The sequence below is a fragment of the Myotis myotis genome, unplaced genomic scaffold, assembly GCF_014108235.1.
Source record: "Myotis myotis isolate mMyoMyo1 unplaced genomic scaffold, mMyoMyo1.p scaffold_m19_p_1, whole genome shotgun sequence".
Lineage (NCBI taxonomy): Eukaryota > Metazoa > Chordata > Mammalia > Chiroptera > Vespertilionidae > Myotis > Myotis myotis.
In genome coordinates this window covers 143,482,994-143,503,486 of record NW_023416313.1, presented here as the reverse complement: position 1 = coordinate 143,503,486, position 20,493 = coordinate 143,482,994, and positions in this window count along the sequence as shown.

Sequence of the window (20,493 nt, the reverse complement as noted above, 5' to 3'; positions counted from 1 at the left end):
TTCCAGTGCCTCATCCCGTTATGTGTATCCCTGTCTAGCCTACAACAAAGGTCTTTTGTCACATCATGACTCCAGGGCAGCAAGCTGGTACTAGGCCCTATGCTCACTGAGGATTTTTCCCTGATCAATTTAATCTCTGCACTTAATGGATTTCTTATAACTGTCCTGTCTCATGACATAAATAAGAGTTTAATGCTATTTTGTAGTTTTCCACGACTCTTTATAATCTGCCTTATTTGCAAAGTACTCATCTTGAAGAATCAGAATGGAAAAAAAGAACTTTAAAAATTATTTTGAAGGTTACAATGTTGGGGCAGGGGCTGATGTAACATCTCTTAGTGTCCCCTTCTTTGTGGCTGAATAAATTTCATTGGCTTGCAGTCTGCGGATAGGAGAATAAAGTTCCAGATTATTACTGTCATTTTATTTTAAATATAATATTTAATGGGCTACTAAGAAATTGAGAAATGCCATTTTTCCATTTTTCATTTTCCTGCTGTGTCTAAGAGAGGTATACAATATTTCCAATAAAGGAAGATTACCATAATAATCATAAATAACCAGGTCATAGTGACCATCTTTGTAAGTTATTTACTGTTAACCAAAATATTATCTCGGTGCTTGCATTTGTTGTTTCTGGAGGGTGGACATAGCATGAACCACAAAGCCCAGTCTCTTCTCTGTAGAATTTACACTATATAAATTCCTAAATAGTATATCTGTATCACAGGTTCTTTTGGTAAAAGTACACTTTTGTTTCTCTCTCATAATATTAATATGATCCTTTTAATATTTTCTTTTGTGTGCTTTATTTAATTGTCCTACTGTTGACTTCAGGAGCGTTTGTTGCCTTATTAATACTTTAATTCCCTGTCAGTTTGTCCAGTGTTTAAAGAATTGTTTGCACATAACAAATATGTATTGTATTAAATTTAACTAAGTAGTAGTATTTTCTTCCAGGGTAAGATTTGGGGTATTTTAATAAGAAAAGACTTTCTATTAGTTTCTCTTCAGAGAAGAGGGATTTCATTGGTAAATGCCATGAGTATTTAAGGGAGATATTCCATTGGCTAAATCAGCTGAGAAAATACTATCTAAAATGAATTATTTTTGTTCTCGCAAAGACTCCCTAAGTAAATAAGAAATCTGGTATGATTTTTTCTTTTTACAGATAACCACATGATGTGAACAAAGGGCCTCTCATAAACTATTCCAATAGAGCAAGAGCCTAATACTTTGAAATAGTCTTTGGCCAGAGCATTCTTGCAACGCAGGCATCCTTTTCAGAATAATGAAGTATTGCTTCAAGTGTGTTAATAAGGTCAACTGGCACTTATAATATGTTAAGTCAAATCATTCTTATCAACATTCTTTGCTAACTCCAGAATTTAATTTTCATTCAATTTAAAAAATTTAATCACATCAGCTTTAAATTTTAACCCTTCTTCAAGGAAAGATGTTTTTAATAATGACTGTTCTAAATAAAATTGCTTAAATTTATCCTGGGAGATATGTTAGTGGTGATGCTAAGGCATTATATGTTTATACACACACACACACACACACACACTAAAGGTTGGAAAAATATAGAGTAAAATCATATTTATAACAGTGATTAGGTAGACATTTTAATAATGTTTTACATAATCCCATACCAGTTTTATCATCTAGACAGATTAAAGGGGCTTTTAACAGAAATGAAAAAAAAAATTCTCCTAAAGTATGAGCCTGCCCCCCAAGGAAGTAAGATAAATCTCGGTATACACAAGAATGGCTCAGCAAATAACAAAGCATGTATACTGTGGGACTGGGAGAGCCCATTTTTACCGAAGTATGTCTTAATCCCATTAAGCACTATTTCAAAGTTAATGATAAGAACAAAAAATGTCAAACCTATAAGAAACCCAGACTTTTACCAAAAGGTAGATATTTAGAAAATGTACTCTAAGGCAAGATCCTGAGTGCTTATGTAAAAACAACTTGAAAATTTTGTTTTATTATAATCCTTTAGCTTTTAAATAACTCTGTTCCATTGGTCTAATGACCTCTTCACTAGAACAAAACTACTTCTATCTGCTTTTATTTTTTTATTGTCATAGACTCAGATTATTATATTTCACTTAAGGTTATTCCACATAAAAATACTCATTCAAGAATGGAAACATCAGAGCCAGGACAGGATGTTTACTTTAACCACTTCTGTGTACTAGAAGTCTTAGAAAAATTTGGCAAGAAATAGGAATATGAGACATCCAAATAGGAAGGAAGAAGTAAAATGATCTCTGTTAGCAGAAGACATGACTTTATATATGGCATACCCTAACGATTACACACACAAACAACAACAACAAAAACTTGTTAGAACTAACAAGTTAATTCACAATTGCAGGATACAGAAATCAATAAACATAAATATTGCCGGAAGCCGGTCCATCCTTGCTGCTTGACACAGTCGCTGCAGGATAGAAACATCTGCACAGCATATGTTTCAAGGGACCTGGCGTATATAGCATACTGTTCTTAATATGTTTGCTCCCCTTAGCGCTGTGTGTTTTAACCAAGGTCACCTCTCCAAGAAAGGTTGTTTCCCCAGGTAGGAATTTTTCCCTGAAGTCAGGGAGGGGATGAAACTCCTTAACTAAGTGCCAGGCGGGTAGTTAATCACTACAAACAATCATGCTTAAGCTACATAATCTTTACTCCCTGGAATGGAGATAAGAAACGCCCTAACCTTTGTAATAGAAATTGACAGGATTAAAATCAACTGGGATAAATACGGATGTAACAAGACAATAAACAGCAGAACTTCGCTGGAGATCCAGACCAGAACTTGGCTGGAGATCTTGGCTAGAGATCCTGGCTAGGCTGCTGATCAACTGAACACTGTCTCCGTGTCCTTCCTTCTTCGCCGACTCCATCCACACCTTTGGGGACCCCTGGACCTGCTGGGGTTGGACTCTGGCATCTGGCGCCCGAACAGGGTTCCCTTAGGTAAGTCCTCCCGTACTTGGGAAGGATAGGACTGCACTGTAGGGTGCTGCAGACCCCCCCCCCCCCCATAGAGAATAAGTAGGGTAAGCGGGTAGTTAGTACAGAACTTAGATTGACAAGATGGGTCATACTGAGTCTAAAGAAAAAAGACTCTGTATTAATCTTTTAACGCATATGCTTGCTAGCAGAGGAGTTAAGGTTACTCCCAGTCAGACAGAAAGTTTTATAGAAGACGTATGTGAATGGCTTCCTGAGGATGGAACTGTTAATTTAGAAACTTGGACTAAAGTAGGAGAGCAATTAAAGAACTATTACAGCTACCATGGATCTGAGAAGGTCCCGGCAGTTACCTTTTCTCTCTGGAATTCAATTTGTGAAACCTTGGCACCAGAGGCAAAAACGGTTGAACTTTCTCAAAATTTAAATAGTCCCTCGGCTCCACCCAGAGAGGATACATCATCATTGTCTCCAGCTCAATCTAAAAGCAATTTAGCTATGCCTAGTGATCGGGAGGAGAATAAATATCATAAACATGACCATTGGTCCTTTCCAGTCAGTAGAGAGGAGAATGGCCCTCCCATTCAAAACAGGCTCCCCAAATTAGAAAGGAAGCCTAAACCAGGTCCTGTGGCTCCTATGAGCTCCATGTCTAAATTTCAAAGGGCCATAAGAGAAGCTGAAGCTAATGGAGATCTTGAATTCTCACTCTGCTTCCCAGTTACATATGAGAATGAGTCTGGTGGGAATAGAAACCCCACCTTGGAGCCTATACCTTACAAAGTACTTAAAGAATTAAAATTGGCCTGCTCTGAATATGGACCTCTAGCTCCTTACACACAAACCTTGGTAGAAACCCTAGCCAGTAAATGGATGACTCCTTATGATTGGTCACAGGTTTGTAAAGCCTGTCTCTCAGGAGGCGATTACTTATTATGGAAAACTGAATATGAAGATCTTGCTAAGAAAGCTGTAGCCACTAGCGAAAAAACCAGAAAAGGAATAACCCTAGACATGATATTAGGAGAAGGTGATTTTAACACAGCTGAGGAGCAAATGAATATGCCCACAGAGGCACTTACCAAAGTAACCAGTTGTGCAGTAAGTGCCTGGAAATCCCTACCTTATACAGCAGGAGAAACAACCACCCTTACAGAGGTTAAACAGAAGGTCGAGGAACCATATCAGGATTTCCTTTCTTGCCTCATACAGGCAGTCAAGAGAGTAATCAATAACAAAGAGGCAGCTGATATCCTAATCAAACAACTGGCTTTTGAAAATGCTAATAATACCTGTCAGGCTTTATTAAGGCCGATTCGCAGAACAGGAACTATAAATGATTTTATAAAACAGTGTGCTGATGTAAGTCCAGCATTTATACAGGGTGTAGCTATAGCTGCAGCTCTCAAAGGGGAGACATACCCTCAATATGTACAGGGTATAGGACAAGCCAGCAATAATACAGGTAATAAAAGAAATATGAACTGCTACTCTTGTGGCTTATCTGGGCACTTTAGCAGAGAATGCCCAAATAAAAATAATAATACTCAGGCCAGATGGCAAGCTCCTCGACAGCCTGGAAATACATTAGGGAATAATATTAATCCTCCAAAAACCGTTTGTCCCCGATGTCAGAAAGGATTCCATTGGACAAAGGAATGTAGATCAAAATACCATAAAAATGGTCGGCCTTTAAACTCTACAAATAGCTCCCAAGGAGGTTATATCCCATCACCTCAATCGGGAAACTTGAGAAGGGGCCAGCCCCAGGCCCCTGCAATAATAGGGGCATCAACCTTCAACCCCTTTGCAAATTTCGATCAGTCAGTGACCTCTTCAGGGCAACCCCAGGCAGTGCAGGATTGGACCTCCACTCAACCACCCATGCAGTACTAACCCCAGACTCGCCAGTAGCAGCCATTCCTACAGGAGTGTCTGGGCCACTGCCTGAGGGAACTGTAGGTTTAATATTAGGACAGAGCTCCACCTCATTACAGGGGATCTTAGTCATCCCAGGAGTTGTTGATGCAGACTACACAGGAGAAATACAGATTTTACTTTCCCCACCCACCACAACTATACAGATTCAGCCCAACCAGAGAATTGCCCAATTAATCCTGTTACCAATACATAAAATAGGGACAGCTGTTACCCAGGAAGCTAGAGGGGCCGGAGGCTTTGGATCTAGTGATGCAGCATTTTGGATACAAGAAATCCATGCTACTAGACCTACAAAAATTTTACAAATTCAGGGAAAACCAATTGAAGGTCTATTGGATACAGGAGCAGATGTTTCCTGCATAGCAGAGAAGGATTGGCCCTCTTCATGGCCCACGCACACCACCTCCACTTCCCTAGTAGGACTAGGCAAGGCATCTAATGTAAAAAAGAGTTCTCAGATTCTAACTTGGACTGATGAAGATCAACATTCAGGAACATTCTGTCCCTATGTAATTACGACTATCCCCTTTACATTATGGGGAAGAGATATCTTGTCTCAAATGGGAGTTGTATTATATAGCCCCAGGGATAGAGTAACATCACAGATGCTAGACATGAGATTTAATCCAGGAAAGGGATTAGGAAAGGAAAGTAATACCTCACACTCCTCGACAGGATCTGTAATTGGGGCCATTGCCCTTAGGACTGCTGATCCCATAGTCTGGAAATCGTCACAACCAGTATGGGTTGAGCAATGGCCCTTAACATCTGAGAAAATATCAGCAGCCCGACAATTAATTGATCAGCAATTAGCAGAGGGACATATAGAGCCATCAAATAGTCCCTGGAACACACCCATATTTGTAATAAGAAAGAAATCAGGGAAGTGGAGACTTTTGCAAGATCTAAGAGCCATAAATGCCACCATGGAAGATATGGGCTCCTTACAACCTGGATTGCCCTCCCCTGTGGCAATTCCACAGGAGTATTGTGTTGTTGTTATTGACTTACAGGATTGTTTTTTCACTATACCTCTTCACCCAGCTGATTGTCAAAGATTCGCATTCAGCATACCATCAGAAAACTTTAAACAGCCTTATCAGAGATACCAATGGAAGGTTCTCCCACAAGGGATGAAAAATAGTCCTACATTATGTCAAAAGTTTGTAGATCAGGCATTGCAAGTTATTAGAAAGAAATTTTCAGATCTATATCTTATTCATTATATGGATGATATTTTACTAGCTCATAAAGATCGGGCTACTTTACAGGAAATTCTTACTCAGACCATCCTTGCTTTAGAAGAACATGGTCTAAAAATAGCCCCAGAAAAGATTCAGACTGAACCTTCTTTTTCATACTTAGGCAGAATATTACATACCTCTACTATCACCCATCAGCCTCTACAATTAAGAAAAGATCATTTAAACACATTGAATGATTATCAGAAACTATTAGGTGATATCAACTGGGTCAGGCCATATCTAAAAATAACCACTCTTGACTTAAAACCTCTATTTGACATTTTAAAGGGAGATTCTAACCCTAAGTCTCCCCGACAATTAAATGTAGAAGGAGAAAAGGCTATAGCAAAAATAGAACAGGCCATCAATAAACAGCAACTATAGTATCTAGATTATTCCAAATCTTGGGCCTTAATTATTCTAGCCACTAAATATACTCCTACAGGATGCTTGTGGCAGGAAGGACCATTAGAATGGATACATTTACCTGTCACTCCTAGGAAGATTGTACCACCCTATCCCTCCCTAGTGGCCACTCTCATTATCAAAGGTAGACGACGCAGTATTGAACTCTTTGGAAGAGAAGTTACTGAGATAATAATACCTTATAAAAGAGAACAATTAGACACACTATTACAATTTGAAGAAGAGTGGCAAATAGCTATAGGTAACTTCCCAGGACAAATTTTACATCATTTGCCAAGATCACCTATATTGCAATTTCTCTCCCTACATCCGTTTATATTTCCTATTAAATGTTCAAAAGAACCATTATCACCTCCTGCCTCCTTAGTATTCACAGATGGTTCCTCTAATGGTAGGGCAGTAACAATCATTGACTCAATAACCCATGTTCAACAAACTCTAGAGACGTCAGCTCAGAGAACAGAGCTTTTGGCAGTCATTTGTGCTTTTGAACAATTGCAACAGGTTCCCTTTAACTTGTACACTGACTCTCAATATATAGTTAAATTATTTCCTCATATTGAGACCGCCTCTCTCCCACAAGGAAGAACAGCCATTTTCTCTTTGTTAACTCAGCTACAAACTTGCATTCACAAACGAGAAAAGGCTTTCTATATTGGACATATTAGAGCTCATGCCTGCCTACCAGGACCCTTAAGAGAAGGAATTTATCAGGCGGATTTACTAACTCGCCCAGTAGTTTGTACAGCTCTAGAAGAAGCCCGGCGGTCTCATGCCATTCACCATCAAAATGCTTCTGCTCTCCGTCTATATTATCGCATATCTAGAGAAGCTGCTCGAAGTATTGTGCGTGACTGCGGCCATTGTCCTACTCATTTTCCTAGCCCTGCTACTGGAGTTAATCCAAGAGGACTTAGACCCTGTGACTTATGGCAGATGGATATTACTCATGTCCCATCTTTTGGCAAACTTTGCTATGTGCATGTTTGTATTGATACCTTTTCTCATGTTATCCTTGCTTCTGCACGTACAGGAGAAGCCTTTAAAGATGTAAGTCAACATCTATTCCAATGCTTTTCCTACCTAGGAATACCAAGGGCACTTAAAACTGACAATGGGCCTGCCTATACCTCTAGAGCTTTTAAAAACTTATGCTCTACATTTGGCATCGCACATACTACAGGAATACCCTACAATCCTCAAGGCCAAGCAATAGTAGAAAGGGCTCACCAAACTTTAAAAACACAAATTAAAAAATTACAAGAAAATGAGTTTAAATATTCCTCTCCTCATCATGTTCTACAACATGCTCAATTTGTAATTAATATACTAAATGTAGATTCTGAGGGAAATTCCCCGATGTACAGGCATTGGAACCCTGATCTAACTAAACCTAAAGCCCTCGTCAAATGGAGAGACTTGCTTACAGGAGCCTGGAAGGGACCTGATGTACTTTTAACCCAGGGGAGAGGATATGCTTGTATATTTCCACAGGACGCAGACTCACCTGTGTGGATTCCAGACCGTCTAGTCCGACCTTATGTCTCACCGCCCACCATCTCTGCCTCATCATAGCACACCTGACCAGTGCCTGTCTGCAGCAGATGTGCAGACCTGAGCTGGAACAATCTGTCCATTGGGAGGATCACATGTGCCTCCGTTTTGTCTTTCCACATGTCCCAGCTTTGCCCCACATCTCCTTTCCTTTTTCCTTTTTTTAAAATCTAACTACTTGTTTGCTGGTTCTTTGGCCTTTCTCCTTCTTTCCTGAACACAGCCTTTTCTAGAATCTCCCTACCCTACTGTTCCAGGAAGGGCATCTCCCTTTTATACCGTGACTAGGGATGCTTGGTATATGCCCCATACATGGAGTTGTCTTGTGCCAAGAGCCTGACATCCTGGGCTGAGAAAGCCCTGTTCCGGGACTCTCCTTTGTCCTGTATTGGCCCCTCTTACCCTTGTGTCAAGAGGGACCCTCTTCTTACAATCCAATTGCCCATAGCTGTTGCCTGAGCTCTCTGTTCATGCTGAGGTTGAAGCCTCATGGTGGCTGGTACCATGGATCTGTCTCTCACCCAATAGCGTGAGCTGGGCTCTCCCTGGAGAAGAAACCTGAGTTCCCTATGATCAATGCCAGAGCCCCGCCAGCAGGCGAGGGAATCCAAAGGCAGTTGCTGGGTATGGAGGCCAGAGGGACATAGGCTATCAAGGAGACAAAACTGAACCTCACATCACCCTACTTGGCCCAGAGATGGCTGGTAGTCAACGACGGGTAAGACTCCACAGGGTGGGGCAACCTAAGACAGGCACAGTCGGGGGCCAGTAGGAGAAAACTTGGGGTGCAACAAAGGTGGGGCACAGACCCCCCTCCCCAATGGTGCAGGGGCTTGAACACTCGCCCCTTCTGAGGAAGGTCTCCTGTCCCCATGGCTGCTTCCTGCTTCCCATGCCCAGCTCAGATCGGGACCCAGGTAAAGACAGAGACTGGCTGACAACAGCTGCCCTCTCACTGCAACAGGACTTGTTTCCCACTTCTACCTTGGACCACAGGGAAAGGGGCAGCTGAAGGAAAGGGCTGTGTCAGGATGCTGCATTCTTCCCTTTCTTCTCCCTCTTTTTTCTAAACACTTCCATGCCTTGTAGTTCTTTTGCTTTCTCTTCTTTTTCTACTACCCTCCATTTTCCATATCAGTGGATCCAGAGGGCACAGCTTACTCCTCCTCGGACATCAACACCACCATCAACCACGGCCCTGATGGACCCTTTGATGCAGCCCTTCAACTTGCTTACGCTTCGGGAAGCCCGTCGCCAGTGATGCCGCCCGCTAGCCAGACCAACAAAGATAATCAAACCAACAACTTGAGGACAGCTGAAATCCCTTGACTGAAGAGGCTGGCAACCTTCTACAGGAATGGGGCTCCTTCTGCGCTCCATCCATTATGTTTATAGCTATGCTCACTATCATTGCTTGCCACTCACTCTTCTTCCGAGACTTAAACGGCCCAATCTGAGAGGTGGCCACTGATTTGCATGCGCTATCATTTAAAAAATAAAAAAGGGGGAATTTGCCGGAAGCCGGTCCATCCTTGCTGCTTGACACAGTCGCTGCAGGATAGAAACATCTGCACAGCATATGTTTCAAGGGACCTGGCGTATATAGCATACTGTTCTTAATATGTTTGCTCCCCTTAGCGCTGTGTGTTTTAACCAAGGTCACCTCTCCAAGAAAGGTTGTTTCCCCAGGTAGGAATTTTTCCCTGAAGTCAGGGAGGGGATGCCTCTCCTAGAAAGGTTGTTTCCCCAGGTAGGAATTTTTCCCTGAAGTCAGGGAGGGGATGAAACTCCTTAACTAAGTGCCAGGCGGGTAGTTAATCACTACAAACAATCATGCTTAAGCTACATAATCTTTACTCCCTGGAATGGAGATAAGAAACGCCCTAACCTTTGTAATAGAAATTGACAGGATTAAAATCAACTGGGATAAATACGGATGTAACAAGACAATAAACAGCAGAACTTCGCTGGAGATCCAGACCAGAACTTGGCTGGAGATCTTGGCTAGAGATCCTGGCTAGGCTGCTGATCAACTGAACACTGTCTCTGTGTCCTTCCTTCTTCGCCGACTCCATCCACACCTTTGGGGACCCCTGGACCTGCTGGGGTTGGACTCCGGCAAAATATGTGGTATTTCTAGGCATTAACAATGAGTGATCCAAAAAAGATATTAAGAAAATAATTCTATTTACAATAACATCAAAAAGAATAAAATACCTAAGTTTAAATTTAACCAAGGAGTTAAGACACTTGTTCAATGAAAATTACAAATGGTTACTTTGAAAGAAATTAAAGAAGACAAATAAATTGAAAGACAGCCTGTGTAAATTGATTGAAAGATAGAATGTTAAAATGTCAATATTACCTGAAGCTAGGATTCAAAATGAAATCTCTATAAAATTCCCAATGGTATGTTTTGTAAAATAGAAAAAGCCATCCTAAAATACATATGGAATATCGAAGGACCCCAAATAGCCAAAAAAATTAGAAAAAGACAAAGTTGGAGAGCTCACACTTCCTGGTTTCAAAACTTATTACAAAGCTATAGTAATCAAAACACTGTGGTACTGGCAAAAAGGCAAGGCTATAGACCAATGAAATAGAATAGAGAGTCCAGAAATAAACCTAAACATTTATCATCAAATGAATTTTGGCAAGGGTCCCAAAACCATTCAATGAAGAAACTATAGTCTTTTCACCAAATGGTGCTGTGTAAACTGGATAGCAACATGGAAAATAGAATAATGTTGGACCCTTATGTCACAAATAAATATTGATTCAAATGGTTCCTAAGAGCTAAAACTATATAAAGTTATTAGAAAGAAATGTAGAGTAAAAGCTTCATGACAACAGATTTGACAATGATTTCTTGGATGTGATACCAAAAACATAAGCAGTAAAAGAAAAACAATAGACAAATTAGACTTTGTTAAAATTTTAAACTTTTGTGCATCAAAGGATGCAATCAATCAATAGGGTGAAAAGGCAACCCACAGGATGAGAGGAAATATTTGCAAATCATTTATCTCATAAGGGGTAAATATTACAAATATATAAAGAGGGCAAAAAACCCCACAAAAAAAAAAAATAAAAACTCACAACTTGAATGTTTTCATTAATTCTTCTCTCCATGCTTTGAATTCTTAAGTGGTTTCCTAACAACTTTGTTCCCGGTCACATGCTTAGGTATACTTTCCGTTTTCTCAGTGGCAATATCACAAACTTTTTCTTTGTTAAGTGTTCTTTGTTGTTTTTTCCTGAGCCTTTGCTCAGGTTATCTTCTGTCACTTTTGTGTAGAAATGTTTTTCAACATGTGATTTTAAAAAAAAAAAAGAGCTCCTATTAATACAGCTGGCAGAAATTAACACTAGTTTGTACTACATGCTACTCTCCCTATGAAACAAATGTGTTCGTGCATATATATGTGTATATAGGGGAGTCATTTTAATCCTTATTTCTTCCATCTAAATGAGATTAGCATTTGTAGCATTGCTCCCTGTTTAGCCTGCCATCTAAAAATGACCTTCCTCATGTGCTGCCTTCTAAAAAAATTGGGCCTTTGTGTTTATTCACTCAGAACCACCTCTCCTATTACTCAGTGAACGATACCCAGTAGAGTCCAGGGAAGCTCTCACCACCAGTCTATGCTTGTCCGGCCCTCAGAATGTGCCACTCACTGTGGGGAATTGTGTTCTATCATCTGTACCGGAAATCAGCTATGATCATCCTTTCCTGACAATTTTCACACTCATTTGGCAGCCTGTACATATTTTAGTTTGTGACTACAGATATAGTTTCTTTAAAATTAGGCTTTATTTCTGTTTCTAATTTTCCTGTTTGTTAGGAGAATATTTCTGAGAAGAGAAAATGATAAAGACCACTAATTCTGCCACTTCAATTTTTTTAAAAAGATGATCAACATTTTCTGTAAAGAGCTACTTTTAAATATTATTTTAAAATGTATTTAATATAAAGAACTAATATATGGTGATGGGAGAATCTTTGGGTGGTGGGCACACAGTGCAATATATAGATCTTAAAACATAGAAACCCACACCTGAAACCTGTATGATCATGTTAACCAATATTACCCCAATAAATGTAATACAAATAAAATATATTTACTGCTCCACCCAAAATTCTAGAAACCAAACGTAAGATCCCAAACTATGTCTATTTCATTTTCCACAGCGATTAGTCTGCTTATATTGTGTTCCAGTTGTGCCGGGAGCCGGTCCATGCTTGCTGTTTCAAGGGACCTGGCATATATAGCATACTGTTCTTAATATGTTTGCTCACCTTCTTGGCACTATGTGTTTTAACCAAGGTCTCTGAGAAAGGTTGTTTCCCCAGGTAGGGATTTTCCCCTGAAGTTAGGGAGGGAATAAAACCTCTTAACTAGTGCCAGGTGGGTAATTAATCACTTTAACTACAAACAATCATGCTTAAGCTACATAATCTTTACTCCCTGGAATGGAGATAGGAAACACCCTAACCTTTGTAATAGAGATTGATAGGATTGAATCAACTGGTATAAATACAGATGTAGTAAGACAGCAAGAGACAGAACTTAGAATACGGAACCAAGAGAGACAGAACTTAGAATACAGAGCTTAGAACACAGAACTAAGAAGACAGAACCTACACAGAACCTACAGACAGAAGAACTTCGCTGGAGAGAGCATGGCAAAAGATCCTGGACTGAACCTGACTACAGAAATTGGCAAGAGAACCTAACTAGAACATGGTGACTGAACCTGGCTGGAGAACCTAATCCAGACCAGAACTTAGCTGGAGATCCTAAGCAGAACCTCTCTGGAGATCCAGACCAGAACTTGGCTGGAGATCCTGGCTAGAGATCCTGGCTAGGCTGCTGATCAACTGAACGCTGTCTCCATGTCATTCCTTCTTCGCCGACTCCGTCCACACCTTTGGGGACCCCTGGACCTGCTGGGGTTGGACCCCGGCACAGTTGCAATTCCACGTAATGAATTCCTGGTGTTACTGAATCATACCATCACAGATTTCTTGTGCCCCCAAAACATAAAGTACCTTGAAAAATTGTTCAAGTCACAGATGGAAAACTTTTTTTTTTTTTTTTTTTATTGCTTAAAGTATTACAAAGGGTATTACATATGTGTCCATTTTATCCCCCCGCCCTAGACAGTCCCCTAGCCTCCCCTATCCCCCAATGTCTTATGTCCACTGGTTATGCTTCTATGCATGCATACAAGTCCTTTAGTTGATCTCTTACCCCCCTACCTCCTGCCCCGCAACCCTCCCCGGCCTTCCTGCTGCAGTTTGACAATCTGTTTGAGGCAGCTCTGCCTCTGTATCTATTATTGTTCAAAAGTTTATAATGGTCTCTATTATCCATGAATGAGTGAGATCATGTGGTATTTTTCCTTCATTGACTGGCTTATTTCACTTAGCATAATGCTCTCCAGTTCCATCCATGACGTTGCAAATGGTAAGAGTTCCTTCCTTTTTAGAGCAGCATAGTATTCCATCGTGTAGATGTACCACAGTTTTCTAATCCATTCATCTACTGATGGGCACTTAGGCTGTTTCCAGATCTTAGCTATGGTGAATTGTGCTGCTATGAACATAGGGGTGCATATATCCTTTCTGATTGGTGTTTCTGGTTTCTTGGGATATATTCCTAGAAGTGGGATCACAGGGTCAAATGGGAGTTCCATTTTCAGTTTTTTAAGGAAACTCCATACTGTCTTCCATAGTGGCTGCACCAGTCTGCATTCCCACCAGCAGTGCACAAGTGTTCCTTTTTCTCCACATCCTCTCCAGCACTTGTCGTTTGTTGATTTGTTGATGATAGCCAGTCTGACAGGTGTGAGATGGTACCTCATTGTTGTTTTGATTTGCATCTCTCGGATGATTAGTGACTTTGAGCATGTTTTCATATGTCTCTTGGCTTTCTGAATGTCCTCTTTTGAAAGGTGTCTATTTAGGTCCTTTGCCCATTTTTTGATTGGATTGTTTATCTTCCTTTTGTTAAGTTGTATGAGTTCCCTATAAATTTTGGAGATTAGGCCCTTATCAGATATGACATTGGCAAATATGTTTTCCCACACAGTGGGTTTTCTCGTTGTTTTGTTGATGGTTTCTTTTGCTGTGCAGAAGCTTTTTATTTTGATGTAGTCCCATTTGTTCATTTTCTCTTTCGTTTCAAGTGCCCTAGGAGCTGTATCAGTGAAGAAATTGCTTCGGCATATGTCTGAGATTTTGTTGCCTTTGGATTCTTCTAGAATTTTTATAGTTTCCTGTCGTACATTTAAGTCCTTTATCCATTTTGAGTTTATTTTTGTGTATGGTGTAAGTTGGTGGTCTAGTTTCATTTTCTTGCATATATCTGTCCAATTTTCCCAGCACCATTTATTGAAGAGACTATCTTGGCTCCATTGTATGTTCTTGCCTCCTTTGTCAAATATTAATTGAGCATATTGGTTCGGGCCGATTTCTGGGCTCTCTATTCTATTCCATTGATCTATATGCCTATTCTTGTGCCAGTACCAGGCAGTTTTGAGAACAGTGGCTTTGTAATACATCTTGATATCTGGTATTGAGATCCCACCTACTTTGGTCTTTTTCAGGATTGCTGCAGCTATTCGAGGTCTTTTTTATTCCAGATGAATTTTTGGAGAGTTCGTTCTAGATCTCTGAAGTATGCCGTTGGTATTTTAATGGGAAGTGCGTTGAATTTATAGATTGCTTTGGGTAGTATGGACATTTTAATGATATTGATTCTACCAATCCATGAACACGGTATGTTCTTCCATCTGTTTATGTCTTCCTCTATATCTTTTTTCAACGTCCTGTAGTTTTCTGAGTAGAGGTCTTTTACCTCTTTAGTTAAGTTTATTCCTAGGTAGCTTAATTTTTTTGGTGCCATGGTAAACGGGATTGTTTTTATAATCTCTCTTTCTGAAAGTTCACTATTGGTGTATAGAAATGCCTCGGATTTCTTGGGGTTAATTTTGTATCCTGCTACATTGCCAAATTCATGTATTAAGTCCAGTAGCTTTTTGATGGAGTCTCTAGGGTTTTGTATGTATAATATCATGTCGTCTGCAAATAAGGACAGTTTTACTTCCTCTTTTCCAATTTGGATGCCTTTTATTTCTTCTTCTTGCCGAATTGCAATGGCTAACACTTCCAGTACTATGTTGAACAGGAGTGGTGAGAGGGGGCATCCCTGTCTTGTTCCTGTTCTTAGGGGAAATGGTGTTAGTTTTTGTCCATTGAGTATGATGTTGGCTGTGGGCCTGTCATATATGGCTTTTATTATGTTGAGGTATGATCCTTCTACTCCCACCTTGCTGAGAGCTTTTATCAAAAATGGGTGTTGAATTTTGTCAAATGCTTTTTTCTGCATCAATTGATATGACCATGTGGTTTTTTTCTTTCAATTTGTTTATGTGATGTATCACGTTTATTGATTTGCGGATATTGTACCATCCTTGCATCCCTGGGATAAATCCTACTTGGTCATGGTGTATGATCTTTCTGATGTACTGCTGGATCCGATTTGCTAAGATTTTGTTGAGGATTTTGGCATCTATGTTCATGAGGGATATTGGCCTGTAATTCTCTTTCATTGTGTTGTCTTTACCTGGTTTTGGTATTAGGGTGATGCTGGCTTCATAGAATGAGCTTGGAAGTGTTCCTTCCTCTTGAATTTTTTGTAGTAGTCTGAGGAGGATAGGTTTTAGTTCTTCCTTGAATGTTTGGTAAAACCACAGATGGAAAACTTTTATAAAATTTTCTGTTTTAATCAGAAAAAATTTAAGAAGTGCCTGTTTTAAATCATGTTGACACCTATATTTGCCTACCACAAATTATTATTACACATAAAGCTTGTTCATGCTTCATATGGCTAAAACGCCTAGGTAGTCAACTAAACAATATTGGTTTCAGCTTCATGCAAAATTTTAGGATATCTTTAAGAAAATCTTAATGGAAAGCTGTATTTTGTGACTTAGCAGAGAGAGAAATTTAATATATAACAGTTCTGAATACTTTAACCAGTGAGCACTGCACATTCATTCCATGTGTCACATAAGAGATAATGCTGAGTACTTGTGAAATTCTGAACTGGCAGCAGATGTCACCACTTTCTGCCTGAATGATCACATCTGACCCTTCCAAGCATGAGCAATCATATTTTACTTGGTTCATTAAATCTACAGCCATCACACTTACCCATTTCAGAGTCATTCATACATTTACTAATAACCCATTGAAAATAGACTGGTTCTCCTTATCATGGGGAGGATCATAGAAATCACATATTCCCATATTTTATCCATTGCAGGAATACTGAATACAAATGTGTTGGCTTTAGTTTTTGTTTGAACTCAAATAAGAATGCTGAATTTATTTATCCCTGCAACAATTCTTTATGATTTTAAAATAAATGTATATATTCAAGTCTCCATTATATTAAACATAACATACCCTTCATATAACATCTGTCTTTTTACTATGTTAACCCATGCAGAATAGATTGATTTCCCCTTCTATAAGCAAGAACTTCATGTTTGAAGATGATTTCCATGTTCTCATAAGGCTTTGTCTTTGTTTATTTGTTTTCTTGATAGTCACCCCTTTTTATATGACACAATATCCAAACAGCATGTCTCAATTTCTATTACACTTTTGTCAATTCTTAAAATATGGCAACCAAAACATATGACAATGCCCCCAAAGTACTCCCAAGTATACCAAACAGCAAATGTCTCCTTCATCTAATCTACATTAAAAGTGCTAAAATGAAAATGATTTTGTTAAATTCTCTAGTCGTGTGTATGATTTATATTAAGCTAAGGAAAATAAACTCAATATTTTTCATAAGAATTTCTAAAAGATATCTTCCTAATCTTCTATTTGTACAATTGCTTTTTGGATCTGTTTGTCTTATATTTGACTGTCATTCTTAAAACTTATCTTTTGATGATACCTAATCTCAAACTATTAGGACCACTTAATTATATAATACACTATATTAGTATGTTATTGATCCTGACAATTTCAAATTATAAAAAACAAGGAGAAACTAAAGAATCCTGTGTTCAAAATCTTGGGCCTGTGAAAGCTGTTGACTATTCCCTTAGACTAATTGATCAACTTGAATAAGGCAAATTATCTAATCTGGGTATCTCTGGCTTATATGTTTATAAAATGAAACTGTTGAGAGTTATACTTCCTAACATTGGTATGAGAGTTGAGATAATACAAAATTTCTGGCATACAGTAAGTTTGTTATCAGTGCTCTTAATAAAACTAGATAGTATTTTGAGGTGGAAAGCTTAATCTAATGGTATTTTATTGTCAATTCACACTGGCTGATAAGAACCAATTGTGAGCACCTCTTCCCAATTCCCTGTTCAGTGAGGTCCTGTTTGTAGTTTAGTAGATTGAAAGTGACCATGAGAGAGTATTTACAACAATGATATTTGTCAAATGTTCCATACATTAAGGTCTTTCTTTTACTTCTTCCTTTCCTTTTCGCTCTCTTTTCTCCCCTTTTCTGTTTATTTTTTCCTCTTTTTTCTTTTTGTTCTCAGGCTGTCTTTTCCTTTTGTCCGTTTTTATCAGCACACCACTGATTGGATCTGATTGAAGTCTTTAAGGAAACTAATAATAGCTTACCTTTGCTATACATAGCACTCACATTGCCTCAGCATTCAGTGTATTACAAATCAGCTTAGCCATGCTGTCATCCAAGCTCCACATACTACTACACTTCTTCACAAAGAAGATCTTGAGAAAATGTGTCTATGTGCCTTGCTAAAACCTATATATATTATACCTTTAGGATAGCAAATTTCTTACTCATCTTATTATAATTACTACCTAAAGAAAAACATTGTTATGTATATTACTTTAAAAACCAAGTACTTGGTACTTTTAAAAACCATAGTAGTATTAATACTAGCAGTAATAGCAATAATGATGATAGTGGTAGGACTGGTAGTGATGATAGTAACAGTACTTATAGTATTGACTTAAATCATTGAATGTTTCATTACATCCAAAGCATTGTTCTAAGCACCTTAACTATTTACTTAATTATTTTTGCAAGACTAAGACTTATGTACTATTATTTTACCCATTTCACAGATGAAAACACTTGGTCACAGGGAGTTAAATGTGTTCCAAGACAATAATATTGGGAGTAGTGAGTTCTTGAGGGCAGGTATTCCCTCCCCAGTGCCTACATTTTTGTGTGTTCTTGTGCTTCCTTTTATACTGAACCACACACTTTTCTAATCCCACTAGAGGCCCTATGCACGAAATTCGTGCAAGAGGCTCTGCCCTCGCAGCTGTGGCGGCTTGTCTTGGCCCTCACATCCCCGGCTTTGTCCGGCAGGTCATCCGGAAGGATGTCTTCTGTAATTAGCATATTATGCTTTTATTATTATAGATTAGAATATTCTGTACTGATTGACAGCCAGTTCACAGAGTTTTGAGAATCTATTTTTTTTTCACTCATTTTATAAGAGGAAGCAGCATATTTTTTACTCCTATCTACTTTCCTATCAAGGAGCTTACATGCCACACTATGCTACTATGCTCACAGATCCTTTACTAAGTTAATATACAGTGCCCCCCTACCAAAAAAAAAATGTATACATACTTAACAGCTGATAGCTCAATTGATGCTTCTTTCTTTTCAGATTTAACCTATTGGAATTAATGATTATTCAAAGTGTGTATACATTTTTTGGGACATCCTGTATATATTAAAATGTCATGATTATTTGTTATTACCAGTATCTGATATTTTCTAATTTACAGAGAAGTTTTTCTCAATTCTGTTGGAAATTCAGGTTGGCAGGTTTTCTTGATGCTTACTGTACCTTAAACTAAATTGTCATCCAAGACAACTTAAAAATGTGTATTTTTCCTTTGCCAAAATAATAATTATAATAATATTTATTTTTTACTTATTGATTTTAGAGAGGAAGGGGGAGAGAGAAAGTGAGAGAGAGAGACAGAGAGAGAAAAAGAGGGAGAATCTTTGATTTGTTGTTCCACTAATTTGTGCATTCATTAGGTGATTCTTATATGTGCCCTGACCTAGGATTGAACCAGCAACCTTGGAGTATTAGGACAATGCTCTAACCAACTGAGCTACCTGGCCAGGGCCAAATTCTAATAATATTGAGAATTTTAACATTAATATAATATCTATATGCCATCTGTTGAACTTTTATTATATTGATTAGGAAATATTCATTCATACCTATCATTTGTTCAAGTGTTCTATATTCCATTTTCCAAAATACCTTATGCCTGTTTCTTTTTCCTTTAATCTAACCTAAGTGCTACTACCAAATACGAAATCCATGTATGCAACTTGGGTTTTATGCTGTTGTTATATCAGCCTTTCTGATTAATGAGGTTTTACTGGAACACAATAGTCTTAACTTCATGCAACTCGACCCATGCATCTGTCTTACTAAGTCATAGAGGTAAGTAAAGGATTGCATTTGCCTCATTAAGAAACAAACAAACAAAAACCCCCCAGCATTCTTTCTTTACTATTGCAGTGCTACTGCACAGTGGCTTATGGAGACTTGTCTATAATTACAGTCCCAGATCTTTTCTCCTATAATATATTCCTTTCAATTATTGGACTATTGTTTCTCTTTAAATATTATATTTCCTTTCAGATTACTCAATTGTACAGTTGGATAAAGGCAATTTTCTCTCAGCTCTAAATTTCAATTTGACAGAAACATTTCAATATCAAATTTGGGTGAGAAGCAACCATTTAATAAGTTGTAAAAATGTGTATATTGATATGAAGATACAGTTACCACATGTAGTTACAGATCATTAACAAGTATGCTTTAATTTTAGAATAGATCGGAGAATAGGGGGGACTACCTCAAGAAAGATGGGTAGAGGCAGGGGAGATGCCCAGGTTTTTTTAAAGTATTTTTTATTGATTTTTTTTTTTTTTTTTTTTTTACAGAGAGAGAGGGAGAGGGATAGAGAGTTAGAAACATTGATGAGAGAGAAACATCAATTCAGCTGCCTCCTGCACACTCCCCACTGGGAATGTGCCCGCAACCAAGGTATATGCCCTTGACCAGAATCAAACCTGGGACCCTTCAGTCCGCAGGCCAACGCTCTATCCACTGAGCCAAACCGGTTAGGGCGAGATGCCCAGTTTTTCTAAGGAAAGATGTGAACTAGAAATGTCAGTGGGAAGCCCATGTAGCTCAGCAGTTGTATGACCAGTCTCTCTCTGTCTCTGCTTTATTTTGTCTCCCTGCTACACTATCTTCTCTAAACCAATGGGCTGCCTTT